Source organism: Magnolia sinica, chromosome 2 (genome assembly GCF_029962835.1).
Source record: "Magnolia sinica isolate HGM2019 chromosome 2, MsV1, whole genome shotgun sequence".
Classification (NCBI taxonomy): Eukaryota; Viridiplantae; Streptophyta; class Magnoliopsida; order Magnoliales; family Magnoliaceae; genus Magnolia; species Magnolia sinica.
The window spans coordinates 92,594,519-92,604,975 of record NC_080574.1 but is presented as its reverse complement, the minus strand read 5'-3'; positions in this window follow the sequence as shown (position 1 = coordinate 92,604,975).

The following is a 10,457-nucleotide window of genomic DNA, read 5'->3' as shown; positions in this document are numbered from 1 at the left end:
GGTGTTGATTCTTTCAAGTCTATCATTATCTGAATGATATTGCTGTAAATCATTGATTAGATGTGTATTAATTTTCGGAGTTTTATCCAGATCTTTTTGCAGCAATTCCCTTTTGTTTTCAGATATTACAAGTCTTCCAACTATGTTGATGCTATGGATGTAAAGTTAATTGTAAGCATCTTGTAGTTTATTTTGTTGTTCTTCTTCTTCCTTCTCAGTTTCCTCATTATCTGACGGAAATGATTCAGTGGCTTGTGGTTCTTTCTCGTTCCCAGTTTCGCTGGGAATAGCAGTGGAGACCATCAAAATTTTCAAAGATTTCTGGCCTCATCACTCTCTGAGTCGCTAGATTCTGAGTTTGACTCTTCTGTATCATTCCATGTGGCAGCCATTGGTTTACCCTTAGTTTTTCTGTTTGGGCATTCAGTAGACAGGTGTCCAAACTTCTGATAGGCATAACATTTTGGTTCTTTGGTCTTTTTACCAAATTTGTTTGCAGACTGTCTGTTATCCATCCTTCTTCCTTTAAGTGGACAGCCACGATTTTTCTGAAAGAACTTTCTGAATTGTTGAGCCAACAACGCCACTTTCTCATCTTCAACATCTCTTTCACTTTCAATGTCCTCATTTGCTGTTTTCTTTGAAGTTTTGAGGACAGTAGTTTTGGATTTAGGGGTTTGTTTGAAGTGTAGTTCAAATGTTTGTAGGGAACCTACTAGTTCTTCTACTTTCATTTCATCTATGTTTCTACATTCTTCGATGGTTGTTACTTTAGGATTAAACCGTTCCGGTAGTGACCTTAGTATTTTTCTACAAATTTTTAGGACCGGAACCTTCTCACCTAATCCACCCATGGAGTTACAAATGATATTTAGTTTTGTGAAGAACTCCATGAAGGTCTCATGCTCTTCCATTCTGAGACTTTCAACTGTGATGTTAGAAGTTGTAGTTTGGATCTCTTCACAGTGCTTATTCCTTCATGGGCTGTTTCTAATAAATCTCATGCTTCTTTAGATGTCCCACACATACTGATTTGATTAAAAATATCTTGGGACACAGCACAGTAGATAACATTCATAGTTTTAGCCTCAGCAATTTAATTTTCTTTATCGAATGCTGTCCACTTTTCTTTGGATTTTGGCTTGGTGATAATTGTGTCATTTTCAAGTACTATTTGCTCAGATGGTGGCACATATCCTCTTTCAACTATATCCCAAACATCATGATCCAAAGATCTCAGAAAGTAGTGCATTCTAGCCTTCCAGTATGCATAATTTGATCCATCAAATACTGGAGGTCTAGAGACCGATGAGCCCTCTCCTTTAGCCATATTCCCAACTTCAGTCAACATCACTCTCTAGGCGGTGAAGCCCTTAAGAGAGGCCCGCTCTGATACCAATTGAAATTACGGTAATGACCACTTTAGTTGAAGTAGGAATATGCCAATATGTCCTAGAGGGGGGTGAATAGGACTTTTTAATAATTTTATAAAAATTTAAAATCCTATCACTCTAATCCTATCAATAAGCATATATTTAGGATTACTCAAGAGTAACTCTACTGGCTTCCATGCTCGGTAGAGGATCCAATCACAACCTATTTGAGAGATGAACAATATGCAAATTAGTTTATGATGGATATGACTGTATGTGAGGTGTGATCTCAAATAATCAAATATGAAAACATTTAAGGAAATCATATAAGTAATGGAAGTCAATAACAATCTCAAACACAGTCATTTTTATAGTGGTTCGACTACTTGTCTACTCCACTCCCGGAAGACGCACTCAACCCTTGAGTGTACCGGATTTCACTAAGGAGGTTTCACATGGTTCATTCCAAACCCAAGGTTTTAAATCAGGTTCACCTTTAACCTTTACAACCTACACCTAGGCTGACTGTTTATGCTCCCACGAGCAAGGGTCAACACATAGCACCCGATTTTAGGTACATTGGCCAAGGATCCACACAAGGAACCTCTCACGTTTATGCTCTCACGAGAAAGGGTCACCACAAAGCTCCCACTTTTACGTACACTGGCCAAGGACCTCCTACAAAGCCCTAAATGTTTATGCTCTCCACAGAGCAAGGGTCAACACAAAGCACCCGCTGTGTACACTCCCGCTGGAGGCCTCCTAGAGGACTTTCAAGGGGTGAGAAACACCTTAGACACAATCCTACAAAAGAATGATCACAAGGGTCCTCTGGACTCTAATGACTTACAGATAAGTAGATGAGCCCCATTCAGCACGTTTATTGAAGATCTCCTCCTTTGTTGATGAAGAATCGTCTGCTTCCTTAATCCGCAACTCAGAAGATGTACCAATACATGGCGACGGGTTGTGTCAAGGCTATGATGGAATCCTACTCTCCTAAATGTTTTCCTATAAGGAAGATAGAGCGATTCTAATCATTTATGCATTCAAGACATCTCAGCTAAATGATTTGCCATTAGGGTAGTTGCTGGAGGATCCTTGAATGCGGAAGTTTATTCCCTAATCCACTCTATTGAATGTCAATGATGATGGTGGATTGGAGGATGAACTTCCATGAGAGAAAAGGCTTAAGGGTATATAATCTAGGGTTAACCACACTAAAGCACTCTTTATTTTCTCTCTACCAGCAACTGAAGAAAAGTTCACTATATATAGGCAAAAGGTTCCAATGGATATAAAATGGTCACATTTATGACAGAGTTCGATATCATTGAGCGTATACTCTCAATAATATCGACGAGCCGCTCGATGACACAAACTCAAATGTCATACGCTTTTAAAACATTTTGCCAGCTGGTTGAGGAAATCGAACATGCGTCGATGTCATCGGATTTTGAACTCCAATTCCAACGACACGAGGTTTGATTCCTCGACATTTGAAAAATGAGAGAGACTTGCCTTCGAAAATTTTCAGGTTAAAAGAATGATTGAGACACACTCGATATCATCGGAATTTGAATATCGATGATTTCGATAGTCGTGTCAATGCATCGATAAATTCAAAGAATTTTCCAGTTAAGCTTGCTGGACAGTTTATGTCCGTTCTCGATGCCATTGACCCGACCTCGATATCATCGATATTTAAATATCGATTGTATCGAGTGACCCTCGATCCAAGATGGAACAACTTGAAAATATTACTGGAAAATAGAGTGTCCAAAACCAATATCATCGAAGGGCTTCCGATATCATCGACATTTGAATTCCGAGGATGGAGAACTTTGATATCTCGAAGATTTTATGATTTTCCTTAGAAAAATAGGGACATAATATCTCTGCTGTCGATTTTATCGAGTCAACTTCGATAGACTCGAGATTCAAAGTTTGATGATATCGATATGTATATCGATACATCGATAAATTCATCCAGAAATATATGTAGTTATTGGACATCTTTTGTCCTCATTTCGATGGTATCGATTGGTCATCGAGGACATCGACAGCAATACTCGATTATATCGATCATTTTATCGATATATCGACAGAGGTAGAAAACTTAGAGATTTTCTGAAATTGAGAAAAAAGTTTTCTAACCTAAAAACTTTAAGATATTCTAATCGATTTTAAGGGTTTTCATTACCTGGTGGTTTGAGACATGGGATGTAAGGCTAAGATTTACCTATGGCGAGTTCGGGCCCACATCCGGTTGAGGAAGTCGGTTGATTGATCTTCTTATAGAGCTTCTTTGTCTCGCAAACTCAACACTCACGCTAATTGACAAACCAGGGCATTTTCAGAGACTTTGAACAATTATTCGTTAGGGAACATGTCATTTATATGTGTCATCTCAAAGGAATCAGAGAGGATCAAGTCTTGAAAGATGGTCACCACTACGTTCTCTACTCCCTTTTTATATTTTATTTCTAAATCAAATTCTTATAGTAGAAGGATCCATCTTATTAGGCGGGGCTTAGCATCATTTTTAGAAAGAAGATACTTGAGCGTTGCATGATCCGTGTAAATGACAATCTTGGATTCGATCAAGTAAGACCTAAATTTATCCAAAGAGAACACTACGGCTAAGTTCCTTTTTCGTAGTCGAGTAATTCACTTGGGCAGATTTAGAGTTCTACTTACGTAATGAATAATGTAGGGTTTCTTTTCTTTTCTCGCCTAAAATTGCCCCAAGAGCATAGTCAAACACGTTATAAATAAGTTCAAAAGGAAGGCTCCAATCGAGTGGTGCATGATAGGTACAGTGGTTAACATGCCCTTAAGCTTAGTGAAAGCTTCGAGGTATTGTGTTATGTAAAGGTCGAGCAAGAGTCTTAGAGGAGGGGGGTGAATAGGACTATGCCAAATTAAAAATTAAATGCGGAATTAAACAAATATAAATAAAGATAACACTGAAACAATCCCACAAAGTAGAAATGAATAACAACCTCAAATGTACAAGTATTGAAAGGTTGATACAGATGTTGTTCTACGGACAACCTTACACCAAAAACCAATGGCCTATGGTAGAATAACCTGATTCCTAGAACGGTCTGTGTATCAAAATCTCAAACCGATACAGAGGAATAAAGAATAAAATTAGTGAAGAAAGTCACTAAGGTTTTACAACATTCCCACACTTGCATACAAGAAATTACAACATTCTCCACAAATGCTAAAAAGAAAATTACAACATTCACACAATGCCACAATCAATCATTCACCATAAGGCCAGAAATTATAGTGGTTCGCTTGTGTGTACACCAACTGTTTAGAAAAACAGCCACACAACTACTCCACTCCCAATATCCTCACACAGTGGATATTGGTGTTCACTATGAAATAGGTTTTTCAAGGTTCACCTAAAACCTTCATAATTTTGTCTTTCAAGTGGGCTTACACAATTCAAAAACCCTACACTCTTGAGTTTTCTGGATCACCTCAGATAAGCCAAAAGAAAGAGATTTTTCCTGGTACAATCTCAAAGAAACCAAAAGAATAGATTTACAGAAATATAAAATACCTGAATATTCTCCTTTTATTACAGCCTAGAAGAAGTTCAACGTAGATGTTCAATGTCCACACTCACTTATGAAAAGGCTCTAAGTTCTAAATGCTTTTTAGATTAAATCACTTTGGGCTAGCTTGATTTGATTTTGATTCTAAGAAATAGGAAAACTTCAATCCCTTCTTCAAATAAGATTGGAATGTAGAATACAAAATCAAATGCAAAAAGCTAATTAAAGAGAATATGAAATGAGCACTAAATAGCTTAAGAATATCACTAACTTATCTCTCAGAGTGGTGTCTTGATTTTACTTAAATTGAATAGAAAACTCTGAAAATTGTGCTCTATTTATAGTTGCAGAAAATGTTCACTCGACTGGCCTAGAGGTCAGCTCGACTAGTTGAAGGACCAACAAACTTTTTAAAATTTGGGCATGATAAGATAAGGTCATTCCACGACTAGTGGAAGGGCTTCCACAACCGGTCAAGTGGCCTCCACAACCGGTCGAGCCATACCCACGGTCGTGTGGGACCCAATTTGGTTGTTAGACTTTGAGTTATTCACTCGATTGGTTGAGTAGTCTCCAGGATAGTTGAGGCTATAACAAAAATTCTGAAAATTAGTAACAAACTTTAGACTGGTCGAGGAATTTCTTGGACTGGTCGAGCAAGTACTAGGACTAGTTGAACATAGGCTAAGACTAGTCAAGAAATATCCTATACACCTATAAAGTGACCCAATTAAAGTATGCAAACAATATGACCTATCATATGGTCAATCTAGGGTCATTCATACCTTATAAGTGATATTGAACATTGAGAACTTCTTTTGCTTAGGTTGATGTTGATCATGGAGTACACGAAGCTTGATATCTTGATGTACTTTGAACCTTGAACCTGAAGTACTTTAGAAGCTTGAATTTGAAACACTTTGAAGCTTAAGCTTGAGTTACATTTCACCTTTAACTATTGAAGCTTGAAAGATTGAACTAACACTTGGTGTTGTACTTGAACTTGAACTTATATATCTCTTGATCTTGCATTTGAAATTCTTGAGGTAAAGACCTTTGTTCTTGTACATGAGATGAATGATTTTGAATATGTAGATGAGCTACATAAGACACAGATTCCAAGAGGTTTTGGCACTATAAATTTGACAATCATAGGAGCTAAAAAAACATAGCACTTACAATGACTTCTCTGTCTTTGGTCCATCTTTCAATGATTGCTTAGAGAATCTTAATCATGCACCAGTTATAACCTTGTTAAAGAATCATGCACCAGTTACAACCTGGTTAAAGAATCTTGCACCAGTTACATACATAGGTCAACAATACTCGACAATACTCCCCCTTACTAACATACTCCATAAAAAAATAAAAAAAATAAAAAAAAATTGCTACCTATCCACAATACACAATTCCACATATCACAAGCATGATAAATTTCTCCCCCTTTTTGTCACAATATGACAAAGGAAGGAACCAATAAATGATAATGGAAGTAGATAAATAAGGATATAAAAGAAGACTAATGAGGAAGAAGTTAATATATGATCAAGATTACCAAGTTAACCAAATCCATAAGCAAGCATGATCAAGCATGTCCAAGCCCATACAACAAAAGAAATTCAAGTAGTTTAAAATTTATTTCATAACAAATGTTCAAATACTAATCTGAACCCAAAGAAGGAGCAGGAATGGATGGATCAATTTGATAAAGTCCCTTGTTAATACGCTTCAGATACTTGCACATATATTTAATTTGCATTTCATGGGACTTTCAACTTTCTCCTCAAGTGAGCGCAAACGCGCATCAAAGTCAAATGGCTGATAATCAGGATCAGCAGCAGAATCGGATTCAATTACATCAAAAAGGTCATCCATATTGATACATCTAGAGGCAAATCCCTTCCTCTGCATTTGCGGTAGCAGCTCCACCAACACCCACATCAACTTGGCATGGGGCCAACTTCAAATTCATCTTGTTAATGTTATAGTTGTTGAAAGGTAATTAGGTAATGGGAGCCTCTCCAACAGGCATAGCCACTAAACTATGGGTGGCTAACACAATCATAAGATAAGCAAAGGGTATGTCACTGTGACCTGGGCGGAGATGGAACTGAATAATGCTATGACAAATCAAAGAAGGAAAACATGTAGAGACTCCAAAAATGATAGAATGAAGAATACGAACCATGAATGTAGTAAGTTCAATTTTGTTACTAGATCGAGGATAGACATTTGAAATTAAAATCCTATGAAGGATTCTGTATCTGGGTAATAGAAACTTGGAGGCAAGCGCATACCCAGTATTCCATTCTATATCTATATTGCATAAATCTCTAATGAGCATTCACTTCTCAGTTTCGGAAGGTCCATTAATCTAAAAATAAGATGACAGTCCACATTAATTGGACCTTCTCTGGTCGTAATAGTAAATATCAGATTTTCAATAGAAAAATCAATAATGCAAGCATACATAGCCTGCACAATGGAGCAGTATGCAGGTACACCCCAAAAAAGTATGTTATCCCATCGTACAGACTGAAGGAGAGGAAGGATATCAAAAGGAACCAAATGATCAATGTTAACCGGCCGTTCTACTATCACATTGCGCAAATGAATATCTCGTACATAATTGGGATCATCCTCAGGCAACCGAAGGTGGTGCACCGTGATAGGAGTCAAACGAGATGAAGAGGGACCACGAGATCCTTTTTTCTTAATTCTACCCTCCAATTGCAATAAAGAAAGTAAGGAATAAAGAGATTATAAAAGAGGAAAGATGGGTTTCTATAAGATCAGATTTTTTGATAGAAAACCCCCAAAATAATTATAAAGCATGAAATAAACCATACAAATGAAGAAAAGGAAGTGCAAAAGACTTGAATCTACAAGATTGAAAACAATACACTAACCATGGAGGAATTGAAGATGGGTTTGACCGGTCGAGGTAGGGCTCGTTGAAGAAGAAGACCAAATGATGAAAAAGTGATTTTCCCAAATAAAAGGTCAAACCTGTGTTTCATGATGGGTCGAGTCATGCTCGACTGGTCATGCCACGACCGGTCGTGCACAACACAAAATATGCAATTTTCATAAAACTTGAAATTTTTAAAAATCCAAAATAACTAATATATACATTATGATACGAATAAGACATGAATCATTAATTCATATTGTAAATGCCAAGATCAAATTTCAATTTAGCAAGCCTGTTTTGTCGAGTGGTTTTGTGAATATGTCAAGTTGAGTCTCGGTCGGAATATAATCCAAAGAAATTGTCTTATCTTTCACTAATTCATGAATATAGTGATATCTAATGTCAATATGCTTGGTTTGTGAATGTTGGATTGGGTTTTTGGAGATATTAATTTCCGCTTAAATTATCACAATATAAAATCATAGTATCTTGCGCAATTCTATAATCGCTTAGCATTCTTTTCATCCATACAAGCGAGTACATGCATTACCAACAATAATATATTCGCTATTGAGAACGATACGGAACTTTGTTTCTTACTTAGCTAAGAAACTAAACAATTCCCTACATAGAAACAACCACCACCGGTTGATTTTTTATCATCTATATTACTAGCCGAATCAACATCTGTAAACTAGTTAATTGCACACTAGTATCATGTGGATACCAGAGACCAAGATTTTTGAACTAGTGACATATCACATAATCGCTTAACAACAATTAGATGTGACTCTTTAGGGTCGATTGATATCTAGCACAAATTCTAATGCTAATTGCAATATCAGGTCAGCTCAATTAAATAAAGCAAACTACCTATCATATCCGCGATATAACTTAGGATCCATACTCTTACTTGTAGAGTCCTTTGAGAGTTTTAAAGTAGTACTCATTGGAGTATCAAAATTTTTCCACTCTCAAATCTGAACTTTTAACTAAGTTCAGAATCATATTTAGTTTGAGAAATAAAGAAACCATCGGGAGAGTTGTTTGACTTGCAACCCTAGGAAATAATTTAATTCTCCAACCATGCTCATTTCGAATTTAGACTTCATAAGGTCTGCAAACTCAACAGTCATGTTAGCACAAGTAGATCCATAGATAATATCATCAACGTAGATTTGTGCTATTAAAATGGAATTATTATGTTTCTTTACAAACAATGTCTTATCAATACTTCCCATTATAATGTTATGACTTAGTAAAAACTTAGTCAACTTTTCATACCATGCCCAGGGAGCTTGTTTCAAACCGTAGAGTGCCTTTTTTTAGGTGATAGACATGACTAGCATGTTTAGGGTCTTCAAAACCCAAAGGTTGTTTAACATACACTTCTTCATGTAAATCACCATTTAAGAATGCACTCTTTACATCCATTTGGTATATTTTGAACTTTCTAAAGCGCGCAATGGATATAAATAGTCTGATTGATTTAAGACGAGATACTGGGGCAAAGGTCTCATTATAATCGATGCCTTCAATTTGAGTGTACCCTTGTACAACCAGCCTAGCCTTGTTTTTAATAATATTACCAAGTTCATCAGACTTATTTTTAAAAATTTACTTTATTCCGATAATGTGTTTATCATTCGATCTTGGAACTAAGTACTAAACATCATTCCTAACAAACTGATTGAGCTCTTCTTGCATTGCTACAATCCAGTTTTCGTCAGTAAGAGCTTCTTTTACATTAACCGATTCTATCTGAGATGTAAAGCACACATAGTCACACATATCTTCAAGTTATCTACGCGTGCGCACACCAGTGAGAGGGTTTCTAAGAATTTGATTAGATGGATGGTCTTTAACTGTCCTCAGTTCAATGTTATTTTGACTAGATGAAGAGTCAGGTTTATCAATTAGAAGAACTTTATCATTTTTTAAACTTAAGACAGGTGTATTCAAGTGATCGTCAATAACCACATTAATGGACTCTTAAATAACATCAGTCCTCTTGTTAAGAACTCGATATGCTCGACTATTTAGAGCATACCCTAAAAATATCCTTTCATCACTTTTGGTGTCAAATTTACCCAGATGATCTCGGTCTCGTAAAATGTAGCACTTGCTGCCAAAAACTCGAAAGTATTTAACAATAGGCTTCTTATCAACCCACATTTCATAAGCCATTTTACCATTTGATTTTCTAGTGTAAATGCAGTTAATTATATAACAAGAAGTATTTACGGCTTCGGCCCAAAGATTTTTAGGAAGCTTCATACTATTTAGCATTACATTCGCCATTTCTTAAAGCACTCTATTTTTTCTTTCTACTACACCATTTTGTTGTAGTGTTTTGGCGCAGAAAATTCATGTGATATTCCCTGATCACTGTAAAATTTCTCAAAACCGCTATTTTCAAATTCTCAACCATGATCACTACGGATCGTAGAGACTTGTGATTCTTTTTCCGTCTGGATACATTTAAGTACCCTCTTTACTTCATCAAGAGTTTCTGATTTCTCTCTCAAGAAGACTACCCAAGTGTACCTGGTAAAGTCATCAACAAATACCAAAATCTACTTCTTGCCATCTCAA